The sequence below is a fragment of the Leopardus geoffroyi genome, chromosome C1, assembly GCF_018350155.1.
Source record: "Leopardus geoffroyi isolate Oge1 chromosome C1, O.geoffroyi_Oge1_pat1.0, whole genome shotgun sequence".
In the NCBI taxonomy this organism is placed as follows: Eukaryota; Metazoa; Chordata; class Mammalia; order Carnivora; family Felidae; genus Leopardus; species Leopardus geoffroyi.
Window position 1 is genome coordinate 45,713,006 of NC_059328.1, and position 21,451 is coordinate 45,734,456.

Genomic DNA, 21,451 nt, shown 5'->3' on the forward strand with positions numbered 1-21,451 from the left:
CCCCTGGGGTTTGATAACCCAATATAGGCAAAAACTACAGATGAGCGTCAGAAGGGCCGGATGGATTCCAGTTGACAGATCCATAGCGGGAGCTGGATATACTCAGGATTGGCACACATCACTCTGGCTAATCTAGTCAGGGTGAAGCCGGGTTTTGTGAGGGAGCTGCTGGGAAGATGCACTACTTTCTTCTGTTGGATGTGAACCCAGAGAACGCAGGCACAGAGGTGCCGGCTGCCATGCTGGCACTATGTGGAAAGTGGGAATGAAGCCAGCAGGGAGAAAAGAAGGCCCAGGAAGGGAAGAAAGGGGGTCCCCGATGATATCATCTTAGCAAGTTCTGCCCCGGAGAATTCAAAGGGCAGGAACCAATGCATCCTTTTTTGGGTGGGGGAGAATGTCTATCACTTACAAGTGAAAGAATCCTACAGATTCACCCACTGGCCCCCCGGGGTCTTTGATGGATCAAGAGAGCCACTGGCCCGCTGGGAGAGAAGAGTTGGGCGATGCCACTGGAATGAGATATGCAGGGCACTTCAGAGAACTGTGGAGGAGTTCTGCTTCTTAAACTGGAGAGCGAGTATGCAGGTGTTTTTGATGTTATTCTCTGCGCCTTGCACGGATGAAAAATCTCACCAAAAAATTTTTTTTAATTCTACCTAAAGAAGTATACCTCACAACTTTTCTGGAGACAATCCGGCAACACGTTGTATTGTGTATTGTGTATTTGTGCAAACACAAATGTATTTATCCATTTTTAAATTACCAACTGAAGGTGCACAAACAAGTTAACCCTAAAATTCCTCTTCTTATCCTAAGAAAACATTACCGTGGGCACAAAGATTTATGTTTCACACTGTTTATAATTTTCAAAAATTGAAAAGGCCTTACGAGATTGATCAATAAGGAACTGAGTAAATCCTTATGCGGGAATATTTAATCATGAGGAAGAATACAGTAGATTTTTCAATGTGCTAACAGGGAAAATATCTACAATATAAAGTTAAGTGGAAGGGGTGGGAGAGAACTAGGTGTCATTTAGAAACTGCATTCAACTGCATTCAGTATCAGGAGCAGATGACTTCATCATAGTGGCCTAAGCTCACAGGGGATTATTCTCCAATGTTAAAGAGAGCCTGAAGAAGGACGATCAGAAGTGGTGTGGCTGTTCCTTTAAGCTGTCAATGATTCAGACACTTTCTTGTGGCCTCCAACGTGTAGCTTCCATCCTCAGGGTCCCCTCATGGCCTAGGATGACTGCTGGAACTCTCCTTCACATCTGTTTTGTAGGCTAGGAGGAGACAGGAAATGAGCTAAAAAGATGCACCTCCCACCTGACTTAGCCTCATTTAAGCAACCTTCTCGGTGTTGCACAGTCTGTCTGCTTATCTGCTATTGGTCAGAAGTTAGCCACATGCACACGCCTTGCTGGAATGGAGACTGGGAAAGGTAGTCTTTATTCCAGGTGGCAAAGTGCTCAGCTAAAAATCAAGATTCTGCACTAAGTGGGGTGTGTGTGTATGTGTGTGTGTCCACATGTGTGTAGACTGCAACATACATGTTTATGCGAACAGAGAATAAAGTCTGGAAGCGTATGCTTATGACAAAACATTGTTATGTCTGGGAAGTCCAATTAGAAAGAATTCTTTCACTTGCTACTTCATATCATCCTGAATTAACAAAATTATTTTCAACCACCTTATATTACTTTTAGACTCAGAAAAAAAAAAAAAAAGCCATAAAGATTCCTCAATACTGGGGACAAAAGAGGTTAATGATGTTAAAATCCTATAATGTGAACTTCGGAGTGTGCTATGAAATTGGCAACAATATTTTATTTATGCCAGGGTTTGAATACACTCATCTACAGTCATGCAGTTAATAACCATTCTTAAAGCCTTTAGTGCGTAGTAAGCCTGAATAAGGCTGAACATTGTAGACGTGAAAATCTCTCTTCTGATCTAAAGAAGTTAGATCCTCCTGGTGGTGCTCTGATCATGAGTCAATGAAGACTTCCTTTTACAAACATTTCATCTCCCCACGAGACTCATTCAGTGAACATTAACTGAGTGCCCACCACAGGCCAGGCAATTTATCAGGCCCTTTCAACCTTTTCTCACTTCATCCTTAACAAAAGCTCTGTCAGGCAGATACTACCGTCCCATTTTATAGATGAGAAAACCAAGCCTGAGAGAGCTGAAATAAGTCACTTGATCACATACAGCTCAACACTAGATCTATCTGACCTTGAAGTCCGTCCTTTTTCCATGCCAGCCCCTCCTCTGAAGGCCAGTGGATGATAAATGACAAGTAATCTTCACTGAGTTCCTTGTCTCGTACCTTAGGAGCCTCAGAGTCTGAGGCTTTCTAAAATTAGGTTGATGGCTTCCTTCTCTACCTCCGGCCAGTTTTAAATATAGGCTCTCCTATCCATCTTCCTTACTCACCAATGTTTCCTCTGCACTTCACAGACCATCAGACCAGCAGTATTTTTCCTATTGCCCTCTTAACTTCCTCTGGGAGTCTGACTTGTTACTCGTTTTGGACCCAGCGTCTTGCAAACTTGTTAATGGTCATCCTTACCTAACCGTCAGCTCTGACACAGGTCAAAAAGAGCCTCCATGTATTAGTCACCCCTTGGGGACAGGGCTCTCGGTGACGTGCCGCCCCTTCCATGTTAACTTGAGCAAATTTCCTGGAAGCAGTGGGTGCGGTGGACAGACCTTGGGCTTCGGGCCCAGAGAAGCTTAGGTGTGAATCTCAGCTGTTCGATATTTCTGAGTCTTAATTTACTTATTCCTAAAATGCAAGTAAGATAACACATCTTTTCCAGGCTGCATGGGGCGGGGGGGTAATGGAGATAAGTATTTTATCACCTGGCACCTGGGAATTGCTTAATAACTTTGGTTATTTCTCTACCTTTCAGTTTTCTTGACTGAAAATGCCCCAAATTCTCACTTTATAGCTAAAGCATACCAACACCGGTTGTAACTGTGCCAATAATTACATAACACAATAGTCCAAAGCACAAGCTTTCGGATTGACTGCCTCAACCCGAATCTCAGCTCCATCACCTGGTAGCAAGGTGACCTTGGGCACTGACTTAAATCACCCGAACCTGTTTCCTCAACTGCAAAATGAGTTGTCTGGCCTTACCTACCTCGTGGGGTTAAATCACTTAGAATAGTGCCTCGCCCATTTGTAAGCACTCAGTTTATGTGAGCTATTACAGCTGCCGTGCACTGAGCTCCTGCTACATGCCAGCCTCTGCGTTCAAGTCTCATCTATGTGCTCTCATTTCCACTACGTCATGGGTCACACAATCCCCACCTTTAGGCTGCGGGAACTGAGAGTCACGGCAGGAGGTTGACTTCACAGCTGGCAGGTGGCAGAGGCTGGGCTCAAGTCAGAGCTCTTTTCCACTTCACCCCAAGTTTATCTCCCTCTGACTTCCAGCTCATTCTCCAAGGAGCCCCCTTGGCTCCTTCGCAATTTCCTATCCTGATATCTCAGGGACATTTCCACATTAATCTTGGTTTCCTATGCTATTTATGTTCTGTTACCTTGCCCGTGCTGTATCACCAGGGTTGATTAATCAGAAATCGTGTCTCCGTGGTTATGACCCTGAAGGAAATGTTTCAGAACCCCCGCCAACCCGTCCCTGATGTCATCTCGTGAAGGACGGGCTGTTTATCAGAGGGCAGAGGGCAGCCTATTGTTGCGATATAAAGGAGAGACAGCCTGGTGTCAGCGTCTCCCACAAGACTCGGCCTCCGGGGCCTGCTGAGTAAGCGGGGGCCCATGTGGCCCTCTGTAAGCAGGACGGTGCCGGCCCAAAGTGCTGACGCAGCTCCGCTGTGCGATGGAGGGAGGCCTGCAGGAGCAGGGGTGCACACCCAGAGACAGTCACACGCCTACCTCCCCAGCAGCACAAGTTAGGATCACGCAACACTCTGACTGTTTCTCCCATGCTGAGGAGGAGGCACACATACCTCTTGGGTGTCAGCTCTCACCAGTCCCTGCCTTGCCCCTGAAGCACCACGAACCCCAAACAACCCAGAGCTCCCTACAGGCCGCCTCCCCACCAGCCCCCCGCTGAGCTACTTCTTGCCTCTGTGCCTTCATCCATGCATTCCTTCATTTGACGAATATATTTTGACTACCTACTGTGTGCCTTTTGTGGGTTGAATTGCACCCACCCAAAATTCGTATCTTGAGGTCGTAGCCCCCAATATCTCAGGATATGATCTTATTTGGAAATAGGGTCATCGCAGATAGGATTCGTTAGGTTGAGGTCATGCGGAAACAGGGTGCACCCCTAATCTTATATGAATTGGGTCCTCACAAAAAGGGAAAATTTGGACACAGACGCACACACTCAGCGGTAAGGCCACATAGAGATGAAGGCAGAGAGCAGGGTGAGATATTTACAAGAAAAGGAACACCAAAGACTGCCAGCAAACCACGAGAGGCTAGGAGGAAGACATGGAACTGATCCTTCCTCACGGGCCTCAGAAGGAACCAATCCTGCCTATGCCCTGATCTGGGACTACTGGCCTCCAGAAACGCGAGGAAATACATTTCTGTCGTTTGAGCCGCCCACTCTGTGGTCTCTTGTTATGGCAGGCGGAGCAAACTAATCCGGCATCAGGCCGGAGGCAAGGGGGACGCCACACTGAACAAGACAGGAGGTCCCCACCCACATCACGCTTACATTCCCACAGGGAAGGCAGGCTGTAAATCCACAAAAATATATATAAGATGATTTCAGGTCATGATAAGTGATATTAAGGAAACTAAATCAAGGTAAAGGAATAGAGGGACCAAAGTACTCAGACCAAATGCCTGTGGGGAGGTGACATTTGAAGCCCGGAAGAAGTAAGACAGCATGCCATGAGAGGTTATGAGGAAAGGACATTCCATGCGGCCCGTGTGTATGGTGGTCCACCTCTCCTGTGCGCCCCAACTCTCACACCCGGCGGACTCATCCTCCAAGGCTCAGGTCAGATGCCATCTCCTCTGAAACAGACTTGGCTGACCTACAGACTAAGCTTAAACGTGCTTCCCTCTGGGCTCCCAGGTCCCTCGAGTTCAGGGCTTTCCCCAAAGTCCCACACTGTTTTATAATTTGGGGGGGTAGAGTTTGTGTGCAAGCCTAGATAGTTTCTGTCCCATTACTCCAGACAAATACCAGAGACACGCCGCTCTGTTCCAAGACAGCAGGAAACGCCTGCCCTTTAAAACAAAATAAACAAGAAGCAAAACAAAAAAAGGAGAAAACCATTATACAGACATAGCCCGAAAATCCATTTTTCCAGAGAACTGCACTTTAGTCTTCAAAGCCCCTTTCCCTGGAAGACCAGAGCTTTTCTGGAGGATCGAGCTGGAAGACAGCAGACTGACGATGAATCCGCCAAACAGAGCTGCCCCTTCCACAGGGAAACACGTGGAGGTGGACAGGAATAAGTGTGGGGGTGGATGGAGTTCCAGAAGCTCCTGCCTCACTGACATGGATGGGGGTTTGCCCAAATGGCCCAGTATTCCCAGCAGGAGATGGCAGAGAGCACAAGTCCCAGCGTGGCCAGCAGCCTATAGGCCAGCAAAGGTCACTCTCCTCAGTGTGAATATCGCTGTGACTTCCATCCTTGCGGCCCATGTTGCAAAACAGCCCTCTGTTCCGCCCTGGGCCTCTATGCCCAGGTCAAGGGTATGGATTCCACCTGGAGAGGTCAAGGTCAGATCCCAGAGCCCCAGTCCCCATGTGGAAAAAAAAAAAAAAAAAAAAATCTTTCAAGCTTACAAAGCATTTTTGAGTAAAATACCTCAAAATTGGTCTAAAAACGAGGGCTCTTATCCCCCCAAGCTTACTTCCACTCCCCTGTTCTCAGGAAGCACCAATACTCATGTATCATTCAGCTAGAAAAGTAATTAAGCATCTTCGTTTTATCTCTGCATCATTCCCCTATTCTTAAGATGAACAAAAGTAGCTGATTCCACTTGAGAAATGTCTCCCGGTATCCCTTCCTCTCCATTCCCGGAGCACCTGCACTCCTGCGAGCACCTTATCGCCTCACTCGTGGCCTTCTTACTACAGCAGCAACCTTCCTCCCCCCCACCACACACACACACACACACACACACACACACACACACACACACACACTTGCAACCTACCCTCCCTGTTGGTGCCATCTTCCCACACAGTTACCCTGATCAGGTCAGTTCTCTGCTCCTACTGCTGAATCCCGATTTCCCTCGGGATACATCCAAACTCTTTATCAGGAACCACAAGGCCCGGCACAACCCAGCTTTATCTCCTCTTACCACTGGTGCCTTCCACTTTTCTCTCCAGCAGCTGTCAGCTGCTTAAAACCACATCACACCATTTCTCATCTCCGATCATTTCCTCATGTTTTTCCCTTTTCCTGGGACACCTCCCTTCCCTCACCCCACTCCCCTCACCCCGCCCCTACCTAACTCCTTCTCATTCTTTGTGGCACAGCACAGGTATCATCCCCGCGAGGAAGCCTTGCCAGGCCTCCCTCACCCCGCCCCAGCACACCTGGTGAGGGTAGGTACCTTTTCCAGCACCTTTTAGGACCCGAGTAAGTCATCTTCCCACGGCCCTTTGTTGTGACATGGTGCACCCAGAGTGACAGCCAGCCATTCATGTGCCATTCCTCTCATTTGACTGTGAGCTCCTCAAGGGCCAGAGCTGTGTTCTACTCGTGTCTACACTGCCAGGTGCTAGTCACAGCCTTGGCAGAAAGTAAGAACTGAGTAAGGGTCAAATGAAGGAAAGAATCTTTAATGGACTTGATGTAACTCATGAGTGGAAATGAGGAGTCTAGGGTAATTCCAAGTTCAAGAGGCTGGATAGTGATGACTTTTATAAGCATAGGAAATACAGGATGAGTGAAGGTTTAGGGAGCAGATAGCCACCTGCATCAGGAAGAGACTTCACTAGGCAGTTGGGTCTATGTACGCTTCTAGAGTTCAGGGAAAGCTCTCGCCCGAATGAGAGATATCATTTGGGGGAATCAATGCAGTGGGAAAATTCCCCAGAGGGTGGCCTAGAGTGAGAAAAATAGTGGAGGAAACCTTGAAAGAACACTGGCATTTAAAGGTGGGCAGAGAGAGCACCTGGGTGGCGCAGTCGGTTAAGCGTCCGACTTCAGCCAGGTCACGATCTCGCGGTCCGTGAGTTCGAGCCCCGCGTCGGGCTCTGGGCTGACGGCTCGGAGCCTGGAGCCTGTTTCTGATTCTGTGTCTCCCTCTCTCTCTGCCCCTCCCCTGTTCATGCTCTGTCTCTCTCTGTCCCAAAAATAAATAAACGTTGAAAAAAAAAAAAATTAAAAAAAAAAAAAAAAAAGGTGGGCAGAGAAAGACAACCCCATGCAAATGACAGAGAGGGACCGGCCAGAGAGGTAAAAGCTGCTCCACCAGAGAATGATGTCAACCAAATCAAGTGAAGAGTGCATTTCCAGAAGCGTGACAGGGTTTCCAAATGCCGCAGTAGCGACCACACTTTTTCAACTATGGGCAAGGCCCTTTATAATGCAGTCTTTGCCTAGACTTCCCACCTCACCCCCTCGCACTGCAGATCCCAGCCTGTCTGCATGGTTTAGGATTCCCGAATATGCTATGCCATTTCACCCTCTCATACCTTTGCTCAGTCATTCCCTCTGCCTGTAAGGTCCACATCCACCCACTCTGAAATTGTCATCAATCAAATGCCACCTTGAGCTTTTCCTCCTGCAAAGCTCTCCTAGCCTGTGCCCTGACAGGAGAGGGAGGTGACTGCTCCCTCTTGGTAAGCCTCCACTCTTCTGTGAACTTGGCTCTCATATATGACCTGTAATACCATATTTTTCTTTCCATGCTTGAGTTGTCTAGGGGCACGGGCTGTCTTATTTATTTCTATATATTTTTATAATGCCAAGACCAGACACAGTCTGGCATAAAGTCTGAAGTCCATATATTTTATTGAATGAGAAAGAAAGAAGGACTCTGCACGTCAACATCACTCAGAGAACAAACCAACAGACGGGCAAGAATCAAAATCTGGTTAAATGGTCTCCTTGGTTGGGATTTGGTTAACAGGTTTTCCTGAGAATGCCTGGGTTAAATGTTACATAGGATGCATTAAGTGAGTTTTGCCCTGGCCTACGGAAGCTCCTGAGCACGGCTGCAAATGAACTAATCTGGGTGGGAGGGAGCACCTTTGAGGGGTCACAGAGAAACATCCGTTTGTGTTGAAGCTGCCAAACTGCCTTTCCCTTGCCCCCAGCGCACCAAGGGTGTCTCATAAATGTTAAATAATCATAATGACCACGCTCAAGGGGTGTCAGTGCTCATAAAATCTAGCTTTTATGGATGATTCCGAGTCTCCTGGTGGGTGGTTAGAAATTGAGCAGGCCTCATGGCCAGAGGTCTCCATACAGGCTGCATCTGAGAGACCTATAAGCTTGGGTGGCAGGAAGGGGATCCAATCACAAGCTAGGACGCCCAACCATTGATTGATTGAGGAAGGCCACCCACACTGAGCCTTCTGGAATCCATTGGTGAGTCATGGGCCAAAGGATTATGTCTTCAATATGGGCCATCGGGCCTGATATCGAGGCATTTCCTGCTTACAGCTTAGGGGAGCTATCCTTAATGAGGGTGATGACCTGTGAGTCCAAGAAATAAGCAGCTGAGAGGAAAACCCTGGTCTCCTTTACCCCTCATGGCGGGCACATGGCTTCCTAAGCCTTTTCTCATGGTATAATCTCCAGCAAACCTCAGTTTACGTTCATTCATTCATTCATTCCATCATTATTCAGCTGTTGTATTCGCTCTTTCCACAGACATTAATTAGGTACCTGGGCTAGATGTTAGAAGTACCGAGATAAATAAGACACGGTTCCCACCCTTGTTGGGTCAACTGTAGGAAAATGAGTAAAACACCAATTTTTATGTAATGGGTTAAGTACATATAGCCATAGAGACACGTACAAAGGGCAGAACAGCAACCTGTACTGCTGTAGAGGATGAACAGAGTTCTACCAGGCAGGTAAAAGGGAAGAAGAGAGGGGGCTAGGTATCCAGGGGGGTTGAGAAGGCATTTTAAACAATTAGATACACAAAGTGAGGGTGGCACCAAAATAGGGGTCACGACCAGGACCTCCACCCTGCATAGTTCCAGGAGCTACTACTCACATCAGCATCTATAGTCATATAGTGCACAGTCAACCCCCACACCAGCCCCACCCCTAATCGGGGTTCAGTTCCTGGCTCTGCTTCTAACTAGCTGTATGACGCTCTTGGACAATGCTTTTCCCGTTTCTCAGTCTCTTCAAGTGTGGAATAAAGAAGCTGCACCAGCTAGCTTCCAAATCTCTTCTTCCCTCTAGAGTCCCCTAGGAATCTAGGAGTCTAACCGGAGCTGAAACGACATGGGGTTATTAAAGCTTGTCATTCAGGACCAAATTAGATATTGTCCTTGGAAATGAAACTTTACTCTTCTCCAAATCTTGATTCACACAAAGGTTGATTAAACACTGATGCACTAAAATGTAAATTAAGGATCACTTAACCCAAGTGGTTCCTTTTTGAAAAGGTGAGACTGAGGCCCAGAGACAACAAATGATTCACTCAGAGGTAAACAGCCAAGTGGATTAGGACTAAGACCAAGGTCAGGATAAAAGTGTTGTGTGTGCCAAGCCAAGTAGTTACCAAGCTGGACCCTGACTCCCTCCAATGCTTTGTAATGGCAGAGCACCCCGTTGACCAAACCTACAGATCTAGGACTGGAGCACAATTCCAACTGATATGCCTTTAAAACCTAAGACTTCCAAACCCATTTCCTCAGAAGTAAATTGAGTCTATGTATATAGTCAAGTTACTTTAGACGTGGCCAAAACATTTTAAACACCATCCATCCTGACAGCCAAATGAGAACCCAAGTGTGATCCTAGCTCCTCCCTCTCTCTATTGTCTCTTGCCAGGGGGCGCCTGGGTGGCTCAGTCGGTTAAGCGGCCGACTTCGGCTCAGGTCATGATCTCGCGGTCCGTGAGTTCGAGCCCCGCGTCAGGCTCCGTGCTGACAGCTCAGAGCCTGGAGCCTGTTTCAGATTCTGTGTCTCCCTCTCTCTGACCCTCCCCTGTTCATGCTCTGTCTCTGTCTCAAAAATAAATAAACATTAAAAAAAAAAATTTTTATTGTCTCTTGCCAGATCCTAAATACATGCCTCTCCCTGTCCCACCACTGACCTGGTTCAGAGCCAGGCTATCGCGTTAGCTGGCTGACTAGTCTCCCGCCCTCCCATGCATCTTCCTCCGTGTAGCTACCAGGACGGTGTTGACTCTCCCCTGCCCTGAGCAAGCTGGGGGCACTCCCACACCTGCCAGATAAAACCCAACTTCTGCAGCATGGCACGCCACACCTTTTGCGATTCCCCCCACCTGCTTGGCATTGTTGGTCTCTGCCTTCATACTCCTCAAGGGTGCACCGGTATTGCTCATGGGTCTGCAGTCATGCCGAGCTCTCTCGGCTCTCTGTACCTCTCCTCAGACTGTTTCCTACACCTGGAAGGCTTCCCCCGCCTCAAATCCATCTCCTTGTGCATCCCTCCTATACTACTCTGCTCAGGGTGCAAAATACCACAGGCTGAGTGGTGCAAACAACAGAAGTTTATATCCTCACAGTTCTGAAGGCTAAAATGCATGACCAAGATGCAGGCAGATTCAGTTTCTGATGAGAGCTCTCTTGCTGCTTAGGGACAGTCGCCTTCTCTCGCGACCTCACGTGGTCTTTCCTGTGTGTGTGCATGGGAACAGAGCTTCCTGGTGTCTCTGCCTCTTCTTACAAGGACACCAATCCTATGGGACCAGGCACCCACTTTCATAACCTCATTTAACATAATAACCTCCCTAAAGGTCATACCTGCAAATACAGTCACATTCAGGGTTAGGACTTCAATATATGAACTTAGGGGAGGGGGACAAACTTCAGTCCACGGCACCTCCATTTAGAGCTCTTATCTCTACGAACTGGGATGATTTATTTTCATATCTGTCTCCTCCACTGGTTTTGAGTTCCTATGGAAAGTTAAATGGTCTCTGAATCCTATGTCAGTGACAACTGGTCTAGGTTTTGCGAGGTCCTCATTAAGAAAAGGATGAAAAATTAGATATGAAGTGAATTTAGAAAGGGCCCGTATAAGTGACGGACCCTGGAGTTAAGCTTTATGGCTTCAGAGTACATCCGCCTCTGGGCTCATAGTAAGAAGCCTCACTGGGTGCTAGAAAGACCACAGGCTGGGCTGCATTCCAACTTCTCCTTCCTTTTTGGGCAGGTGAGTTCACAGTCTGCACTTCAGTGTTTCTGCATACCTGCAGGTGAGGGTATTTTGAAAATGTAATGACATAACCCGAAAAAGATGTTACGTATTTGTTTACGTGCCTACTGTCTGTGTTTCTTTTTTTTTTTTTTTTTTCAACGTTTATTTATTTTTTGGGACAGAGAGAGACAAAGCATGAACGGGGGAGGGGCAGAGAGAGAGGGAGACACAGAATCCGAAACAGGCTCCAGGCTCTGAGCCATCAGCCCATAGCCTGACGTGGGGCTCGAACTCACGGACCGCGAGATCGTGACCTGGCTGAAGTCGGACGCTTAACCGAGTGTTTCTAACTACAGTGTGTGCTCCACGAAGAAGGGGACCTGCCCTGGTCACTGCTGAATCCCAGTGTTCCATGATGGTGCCCGGAAATGATGAGATGCTCAGGAAACATGTGTTGATTGAAAGAATGTAGTCCTTCGTAGTACCTGAAGGATTGGTGTCTGGTATCCATCTGTAAGTAAGTCTTCCCCATTGAAACTCTTGCTATTATGAATGAATCTTAGTTAAATGAATAAAGAAGAGTCAAAACACACCCACGTTCAGAAGACATAAAAATCACTGTAAGCTAGACTCTGGAGAGCATAATAATTCAAAATTTCTTATGGCCCTAAATGTTTTTAAAGCTAGAATAATAAAATACCTGGAAGGAAGAAGGGAAGGAAAAAAGGGGAGGGAGAGGGGGAGAGAGAGAAGGGGAGAAAGAAAGTGAGGAGGAGGGGGAGAGGGAGACAGACAGAGAGACAGAGAGACAGAGAGAGAGGCAAAACAAAAGAACACAGAAAACTCTCCGGGCAGTGGGCATAATCGAAATAGGAAAGCCCCGGAAATTTGACATGGTTTCTCTGGGGACTTAACATATTTATTCCTTGTGTTGTGGCCACCTCCGTACTCTCCAGGGAGCAGAGGGTGCTGGTAGGTGCTCTCCAGTGGGCTGCTTAAGGGGAGGCAGGGACAAGCCTCATCGGACAACCTGGAATAGCGCCAAGCTCCAGTCTCTGGCAGCTCGGAGCTGAAAAGCCAATCCTCCAACTTAGCTCTGAACTCTTCACCCCAATCAATTAAGAGAAATCCCATCAAAACCTCCAGATAAGTCTGCTTGGCCTGACCCTGATAATTCCAGAGACTCTGCTGCTCCTGGAAGAATCGGTTTTTAAATGGCTCACCCTGTCGGGTTGAGGAATTCAGGGAGAGGTAGACAATCCCAGCACCGTAGAGCTGAGAGGGACTTAGCACTCACAGAGTGCACATCTCGACAGGGTCACGTAGCTTCCTTAGTGTGGTTGGGAGAAATTTCTTAAAGTGGTCTGGCTTCCTACGCAGCCCATTTAATTCTCACACTTGACCGTGTCAGTAACTCTGACTCGTGGTTCAAGCATAAGAGCGTGGCCTCGGCTTCACAGACCTTGTTTCATTTCTCACTCTGCTTCCTGTGTACTGTGTGAGCTTCACCTTCCTGGGCCTCAATCCCACCCTCCACAGGACAGATATTATCTCACATTCCTGTAGTCAAGATAGAGCCAGATAGCATTTACCTAAAGGCGGGCACTTTCAGGGCTGAATCAGTGGTGATTTCCCACCTTCTCTCTTGCTCCCTCTTCCCTCTACTCCTTTTCCCCCTCTGTTCCCAGCAGGTACTGTGATGAACGCAGAGTGCAGTACGGAGCCCTTGCTCAAAGGAAGCTCACCTCCATGGAGCTTCAAGCTTCCATGTGAAGGTGGGAAGACATGGCTTCTCCAGATCCATGCTCCCCCACAGACTTCTGGGACATCACATCCAGGCCGTGGGCCAAGCTGCAGGAATACACAGATGTCCATTCCCTATCCTCAAGGAGCTCACAGAAAACTCTAGCTAAAGACAAGGAGGAGAAAAAACCCACAGTAAGCATGAAATTATATAGAGCCCAGAAGTCATGTAGAAGGGAAGGAAATGGCTCCATCAGGGTCCAACGATGACATGATCGGGGGGAAACCCAAGAACAACTGCAAAGTCCTCCTTGTCTGATTAAAAAAATAAACATGCCAAAAAAGGAAAAAAGTACAAGGAATTAGAAGCTCACCAGTCAGGGCAAACTATTCCTGGGCACCGCATATTCTGAAGAGAATCTGGTGCGTACCAGCTACTACACTTATTCAGTCCTCTGGATCCTGTGATTATCAAGGCTGGTGGGAAAAAGTATACAATCAAAGGAGACTGAAAGAAAAAGAGAGAAAATGAAAGAAGAGCCGAAAAGAGGAAGGAAGAAAGGAAGGAAACTACCTTTGGTTTCACTTGTGTGTACTAAGTCCCCTACCAGGTCCCTACACTTATTCCACTCCCTGACTGGAAAGAAAGAAGGGGGTGGGGGAGGAAGAAACCCTTGAGATGGATAATATCTCTCTGTAACTCTGAGGAAAGTAAAGCCAGGAGATGAAACGCCTTGCCTAAGGCCACATAACCGTAAGCAGAGAACAGGGATTGAAAGTCAGCTATGCCTGGGGCGCCTGAGTGGCTCAGGTGATTAAGCTCAGGTCATGACCTCATGGTTTATGGGTTTGAGCCCCGCATCAGGCTCTGTGCTGACAGCTCAGAGCCTGGAGCCTGCTTCGATTCTGTGTTTCCCTCTCTCTGCCCCTCCCCTGCTCGTGTTCTCTCTCTCTCTCTCTCTCTCAAAAGTGAATAAACATTTAAAAATAAAAAATAAAATAAAAAAGAAAGTCAGCTACACCTGACTCCAAAGCTCATGTTCCTTTCAGGGTATCCTGATCCCTGGGACAGACTCTACCATATTCTTCCCAAATGATGGCGTAAATGGAAAGGGGTAGTCATGGGTGTAGGAATATGAAGAACAGAGACATGAGCCCTTCCACGTGCCCAAGGAATCCCACCACCCCTGTGACTGACTTCTCCCTTTGCTATTGAGTGAACCCTGGGCAAATTGCCTAACCTCGGTGCATCCTGGGTTGTCTTACGTGTAAAACGGATCCCTAGTATCTTCATCATCTGATAAAGGAGAATGGATTAGCTAAATTCTTTTTTTAATGTTTATTTATTTTGAAAGAGCACACGAGTTGGGAGGGGCAGAGAGACAGAAAGAGAGAGTTAATGCCAAGAAGACTCTACACTCAGAGCAGAAGCCTGATTCAGGGCTCAAGCTCATGACCCTGGCATCATGACCCGAGCTGAAATCAAGAGTTGGTTAACTCAACTGACTGAGCCACCCAGGCCCCCCCAGATTAGCTAAACTCTTGAGATCCCTTACAGTCTACTCACATCACAGAATTTCTTACCTAGAAAGAACTGTAGAAATTACTGTTTCTCAAGCTTGAGGAATGGCTAAATCCTATGGCAGCTATCTCCATTTGGCCTCTCCATTTGGCCCCAGATTAGCTAAACTCTTGAGATCCCTTATAGTCTACTCACATCACAGAATTTCATACCTAGAAAGAACTGTAGAAATTAGCGTCTCTCAAGCTTGAGGAATGGCTAAATCCTATGGCAGCTATCTCCATTTGGCCTCTTCATCCGTTCATGAACGAATTTTTAGTTGGTCACAAGAATGTCCAGCTAAAGAGATTTCTTGGCATCCCTTGAAGGTAGGGGTGACCACTTGACCAAACTATGGGCAGGAAACTATAAAAAGAAGTGATGTGTGCAGCTTCTGCCCTTTAAAGGAAACAGTAGGCTCTTGCCTTTCCTCCTTTTCTCCTTCCTGTTGGATGGAATACAGACTCAATGGCAGGAACTGGGGCTGCCATTTTGGATCACAAGATGGAAGGCATGTGTGGAGAACTACAGGGCAATATGATGGAAAAAGCTGAGGTCCTGATGCTTGAGAAGCCATCGTTCCCCTTGGGATGCCTATCTGGACTTTATATTTGAGAAAGAAATAAATTCCTATCTTGTTTATGTCTTCTAACAAATACATCCCATTTAAAGAAAAAAAAAAATTCACAGATTCCCCAGTTTGGGAAACACACTGCACAGAAAGTGAAATGGGAGAAATTTTAGATGTTTTAAGGCTGCTGCCATAGTTATACATATAAATGCCAAGGGAGCGACTGAAATTTCATGTCTATCCATGAGAAAAAGGGGTGAGGGAGGGCCATCAAGATAATCTGGATTATGTTTATATGTAATGGCTAGAGCCTTGGATAATCATTTAATGTATACACAAAATTATAAAATTATCACAGGACTTTTTAATTGCCCTCACCCCTACCTTGAGCCCAGGGACCCGAGAAGCCAGTTTACAGGGAAAATGTTCGATTCGGTTGTTTCAAACTAAATTGCACTATACCTCCAGGGCAATGTCTAGGACTCAAAAGTCCTGAGAGGATGAGTAGGACAAGTTGAAATCTAAAGCTAAAATCAGCAGAACCTCAGGCCACAACCCCATGGCTTTCATCTGGTTTATATATTGGGGTTCCACAGAAGAGTTCAAAGAGCTCTGCTGATCACATGTCACTAAGTGAAACCTTCTTGTTAATAGAGGAGGGACCTAATATCCAGAAAGAGGAAGTGATTTGCCCACAACCACACAATGAGGAAGAAGCCCAGTTCCCAGGCCTAAAAAGCAGCCTTTCGCCTGAATCTGACCTACTGAGCAGACCATGCAGCTTCTAAGCTGGGGACATCCCAACAAGGCCTCCTGGAGTCCCTCAGCCCACTCTTACCCCAGAGATGGAGCTTCCCTTTTGTTCATAAGTTTTAAGTGACTCTCCATCTCCACAGCCAGAAGAGAAAGCAGCTTTGACCACAGCAGGTGCTCCCAGCCTAAGGATTAGCTGGTGAATTCCCATACAGGCCCCAGAAAGTCACAGGTTAGCCAGCCTGCTCAGCTGACCCACAAAGAGATGGTTTCTCTCCTGGGCAGGATGGGCCATGACAACAGATAAGGGAAGGTGTCACATTGTGATCATGACCAAAGGTCACTTCTACCCAGAAAGTAGGATCAGGTAGGTGCCTAGTGTCAGGAATAGACCCCCAAATGCCTGGGCACTGGTGTTGGCCACAAAGATTAAGATTAAAAGTGTGTTGGGGCACCTGGGTGGCTCAGTCAGTTAAGTGTCCAACTCTAGATTTCAGCTCAGGTCATGATCTCACAGTTCGTGAGTTCGAGCCCCACATGGGGCTCTGCGCTGATAGCACAGAGCCTACTTGGGATTCTCTCCCCCCCACCCCTCTGCCCCTCTCCCACTTGCACATGCTCTCTCCCTCTCTCAAAATAAATAAGTAAATAAATGTTTTTTAAAAAGAGTGTCTAGGGGTGCCTGGGTGGCCCAGTCGGTTGAACGTCTGACTTCGGCTCAGGTCATGATCTCACGGTTCGTGGGTTCGAGCCCTGCATCAGGCTCTGTGCTGACCGCTGGCTCAGAGCCTGGAGCCCGCTTCAGATTCTGTGTCTCCTTCTCTCTCTGTCCCCCCCCCCCCACACACACACACACTCACGCTTTGTCTCACTCTGTTTCTCAAAAATAAATAAATGTTTAAAAAAAAAAAGAGTGTTTACTCATAGGAATGATCCAGAAGTTCCCGGTTCTCAAAGGGCTTTTACACACATTATCTCATTACATACAATCCTAGAGGGAAAGACCCTTATGATAACAGACACCAGAGGCCCAACAGGATCTCACTAGAACACAAATTCCTCCAGGGCAGGGGACTGTGAAGACTTTGTTCACTACTATTTCCCTCATGTCCACAATACTGAACTTGGAGTGACGCCCCCTGATTATTTACTTCATAAGTGAAGAAACGGCTCTGCCAATCTTCCAACCTCGTCTCTTCAAGGCCCCCGGGACACCACGCACTCTCCCTTCTGGTCACAGTGAACCACCTGCAGGTCCCCAAATGAAGGAAGCTCTTTCCCAAGCCTGCAGGTTTTACACATGCTTATTCCTTGGCCTGAAACGGACTCTTCCACCTCTGTCTTCTGCTGGACCTCTACACCTCGGTCTTGACACTCAGGGCTGCAGTGTTCAGATCTGCAAGCTGTTCACAAAGCAGGAGTGACCAGTCCAGGGGGGCGGTGACTGGAGGCACCAAAGGGCCCCGCCTGCCAAGCGGTGCATTTTGATACGGGGATGCCCAGAAAAAAAAAAGGGGGGGGGGAGCGGAGGTTGGCACCTTTTTCAAATTTTCATGAAGGTTCCACTACTAGGGTTGTTGTGGTCCTACTGCCATCAGCTCCTCCGGGGGCTCTGTTCCCATACCCCAGGGTAGTTTAGGATCCACTCACAATGTCTGGCCTTTGTCGGTTTCCCCCTCGAGGTTGTGAGTGTGTCCACTATAGGGGCTGTCTTGTTAGGTGTCTCATCCACCAGGACTGTGCCAGGCCCACAGTAGTACAAGAAATGTTAGTGAATGACAAGGGAATTGCCTTTTCCATGGTCACAAAGCCAGTGAGCAGCAGAACGGGCTCAAGCCCCCCCCCCCCCCCCGACCTCCTGTAATCGAGGGCAGAGCTGCCTTCCACAGAAGCCCTCCTTCTAAATATCCCTTCTTGAAGCCAAGCCTTCAGAGACACTTTAGTTAGCAGTGAAGACAAGCCAGAGCGGCTAAATTAATTTTAAGAACTGCACGCACCTCATCCACTAGGTCAGTGAGGGTCACTCGTGAAAAAAATATTTGGGGGGAGGGACTTCAGTTTTGCACCCCCAATTCATAACTCTATCTATTGGTCACTCTCCACCCAGATTTAAGAGATTCTAAGTTCCAGCAGGCCCCATGCCTACAGTGCCGGCTATCCTGACCAGGCTTTGCCCCTCTGATTCTCATCCTGCAAACCTAAACCAAAGTTGCTTTACCAACTGGCTTCTCTAAGGGGTCCCAGAGCCGAAAGCATCTCACACTTTGGTTTTCTGGGATGATGTGATCCAGATCCCCCGATGGCATGCTGCACGGGAGAAAGCAAGGAGGAACACAGAAAATCACCAGGTTGACAGCCAGGAGATCCAGGTCCTTGTCTTGTTTGAGCAGGAAATTCATCATGGGAAAAGTGGTATTTGACTCCTTCTGGAGCCAGAAGTGGAGCTATTTTACCTGCCGAGGCCAAAATCCCCAAGGGCAGTGTCAGAAAGATGGGAGTCAGGAGAAGGAGGGCTGTGATCAATTCTCTCTAAGGCGGGGTTACGCTAGACGGAGCAGAGAGAACCCAGGACTGGTCTCCAGGGCCGGTTCCACCACTTTTTCACTCTGCCACCTTGGGCACCGGACATCTCTGAGCCTCAGGTCTTCATCTGAATGTGGGGGTGAGACACATTTCTACTGTGAAAGGTTTTTTGTTTTTTGTTTCATCATGCCTTTCTTTCCTTATCTACTTTCCTTATCATGACAGATAACAGAGTAGTCAAGAGCCTGGGCTCTGGGCTGAGATTTGCACTGTGATCTTGGGTAAGTTCCTTCTGTGTCAATTTTCTCCTCTGTAAAATACTTGTAAAAATGCTATATTTTGCCCAATACCTCATGGAGTTGTTACGAGGACTAAAAGAAACACAAGTGTATAAAGTAACTTATTTAGTATGTGCTAAACAAGTGAACTACTCTTACAGAAGTCGGACCCTCAGTTATTAAGAAATCCAGAGAACACCTTAAAGGGTAGAGAACCTGTGTTCAGGCCATTTTGTCTTTCCTGTTCTGTGATCTCATCCTCTCTGGGCCTCTATTTATTTCCTCAGTAAAACGAAAGGGTAGGGGCTCCCTAAGAGTCTTCTAGTCAGTCCATCCTGTGGGTACCGATACATGCCCCTTGGAACCTGTCTCAGCCATGGAACTCCCTACTCGTCTTCAGTGGCCAGGTTACATTTAACTTCGTCTGGGAATGCTTCCCTGTATCACACAGAAACAAGCCAACATACAAAAATGACCACTGGAATCTTCCCTTGCCTTGAGCATTCACCAGATACTTACAGTTTCCCTAATCATCAGTTTCCCTCCTCTCCCCACCCTTGCAAAGCCCTTACCCCTGGAGGGCATGTCCCAGGTGGAATATTACAAAGTGCCCAGGCTATTAAGGCAGATCTGGGCGAAGCCGAATTCTAGATGACACTGGGTACGTCACTTCAACCCTCTAAGCCTCGACTGCCTTATCTTAAAAAAGGCAGACTAGTATCTACATCATAGGGGTGTGAGGATTCCACGCAGGGACAGCCAGGAGCTGGAGCACAAGTCACTAGAAAGGGCTGGAAGTCGCCTTTTTCTCGAGAAACGTCCCAGGCTGTGGCAGAAAGCACGAAATACAGGGCTGGAGGACCGCATGCTGTGCTTTGTGCAGCTTGGAGATCCAAATCGTCCTGCCGCCTCCCCCACGGATAAACCACCGCCACAAAGAGTTAACGTTCAACCAACCACCCTACTGACCCCATTCTTTTCAAAACCAGACCGGGCTGGAAGCCCTGAGCTGCTCCCATTGGGCCCGTGCCTGCCCCGCCCTCCAGCGTCCCACCCGAGGCGGGGGCTGGGGAAAAGCACGCCAAACAAAACCCTGCTGCTGTGATCGGGGTCACCCCAAAGACGCTCCCAGGAACGCGCGCCGCTGCCGCAAAATTCCGCACCCGCAGTCTAAACTGTGGGCCTGGGGATGAAAAGCAGGGAACTGGGTCCCAGCCGGCCTCACTCCCACCCCGGGACACCCGGGCCGGAGGCAGGGCTCCGGCGCCCACGACGCCCAGAAAGGCGCGCGACGAGCTCACCGCGGGGTCTCGGCGCCCGGCAGCCGGGGCAGGCCCCGCCCCCGCACTCAGGCCTCCAATCAGCGCCTCCTTCCGCCTCCAGCCGCCCGAGTGCATTGCCCGGGGCCGCGGGCGCGCTGGAAAGCCGGCGGAGACCCACCACCGGGCGCGGGCCTCGCGGCAGGCGGATAAAGTGCTAGGAAAAGCGCAACTCACCTTCTCCCGAAAGGCGGAGAGTAGTCCTCACGGGAAAATGACCGCAGAGGCTATTGCAAAAAGGAAAAAAAAAAAAAAAAAAAAAAGAATTGGACAGTCACAAAGGCATATATGTATACATATATGTATATATTTGTACATATTACATGTACAAATATATGTACAAAAATATGTACATATTACATGTACAAATATATGTACATGTACAAATATATGTACAAATATATATATATTACATGTACAAATATATATATTACATGTACAAATATATGTACAAAAATATGTACATATTTTTCTTTTCAAAATATTCATATATGTATATATATATAAATATATATATATGAATATTTTGAAAAGAAAAATCCATACCTCACCCCCACGGCTTTAACAATCCATCGCTCCCATCACCCATACCTATGTCCTCCCTCCGCTCCCTCCACAGCTCCAAGGCTAGCCTCCATCACCTTTACTCGGCCTCAACTCCTGTGCCCCATCCCCCACACCCGTCCCGGGCCGCACCTGCAAACCCCCAAGCAGGTTAAAGCCCACCCCCGGCCGCCCTCACCTGCGTCCCGCCCGGGGAACGCAGCACGGGAGCAAGCTGCCTTGCTGCCTGGTGTCGATAAATTCCTGCGAGGAACTTCAGGATTTCCCGAGTGGATTCTTCCCCGCTCCTCTAAAGGACATTGCACATCTACTCTCTTATCAGCCCAGCACCTTCGCTCTCCTCACAGCGGCTCGTTTGGCCGGGATGTTACTGCGGAGGTAGGTGCAATCGAGCCAGAAAGGACACTTTTCACCTAGTTCCCCCACCCCCTCGTCTACGGCAGCCAGACTTCTGCCCGCCCCCGCGCCTGGGGGTCTGCGGGGTCGCCCCGGCCCTTTTCTTAGGCCTTGCTTTCGCTGGTACTCTGTGCGCATGCCCTTCCCTTCTCCCCACCCCCCCCCACCAACCCCCACCATCACTTGCCCCTCGCTTCCAAATCATTGCCCTCGGCTCTCGAGTTTTCTCCTATCTTCAAAAACAAACGCAAACCAAAGCCGAGCCAAAAACCAAAAATCTCTCTTGGTGCCCTAATTTCCTCCGGCTACCTACCCGTTTGCCCCCTTTACAGAGCAATTCATCAAGAACCCTTAATGCCAGTGGTCGTCAAACTTGTTTGGTTCACCTGCTCCCGAAAGAATATAGACGAATCATGTAC

The 21,451-nt window shown here is 48.1% G+C and overlaps 1 long non-coding RNA gene across 2 annotated transcripts in view; it reads right to left on the reverse strand.

Annotated features, from left to right (window-relative positions):
• LOC123597958 overlaps positions 1-21,142 on the reverse strand; it is an 81,591-nt gene extending 60,449 nt beyond the window's left edge. Inside the window, exons 1-3 of one of the 2 annotated variants that reach the window (XR_006712329.1) lie at positions 20,815-21,142; positions 20,250-20,299; positions 900-1,291 (exon numbers count right to left, since the gene is read on the reverse strand). This is a non-coding gene — a long non-coding RNA (uncharacterized LOC123597958). Of the gene's footprint in view, positions 1-899; positions 1,292-20,249; positions 20,300-20,814 lie in introns of those variants that run through there. The other variant, XR_006712330.1, reaches the window with a different exon arrangement.
• Positions 21,143-21,451: the final 309 nt, after the last annotated feature.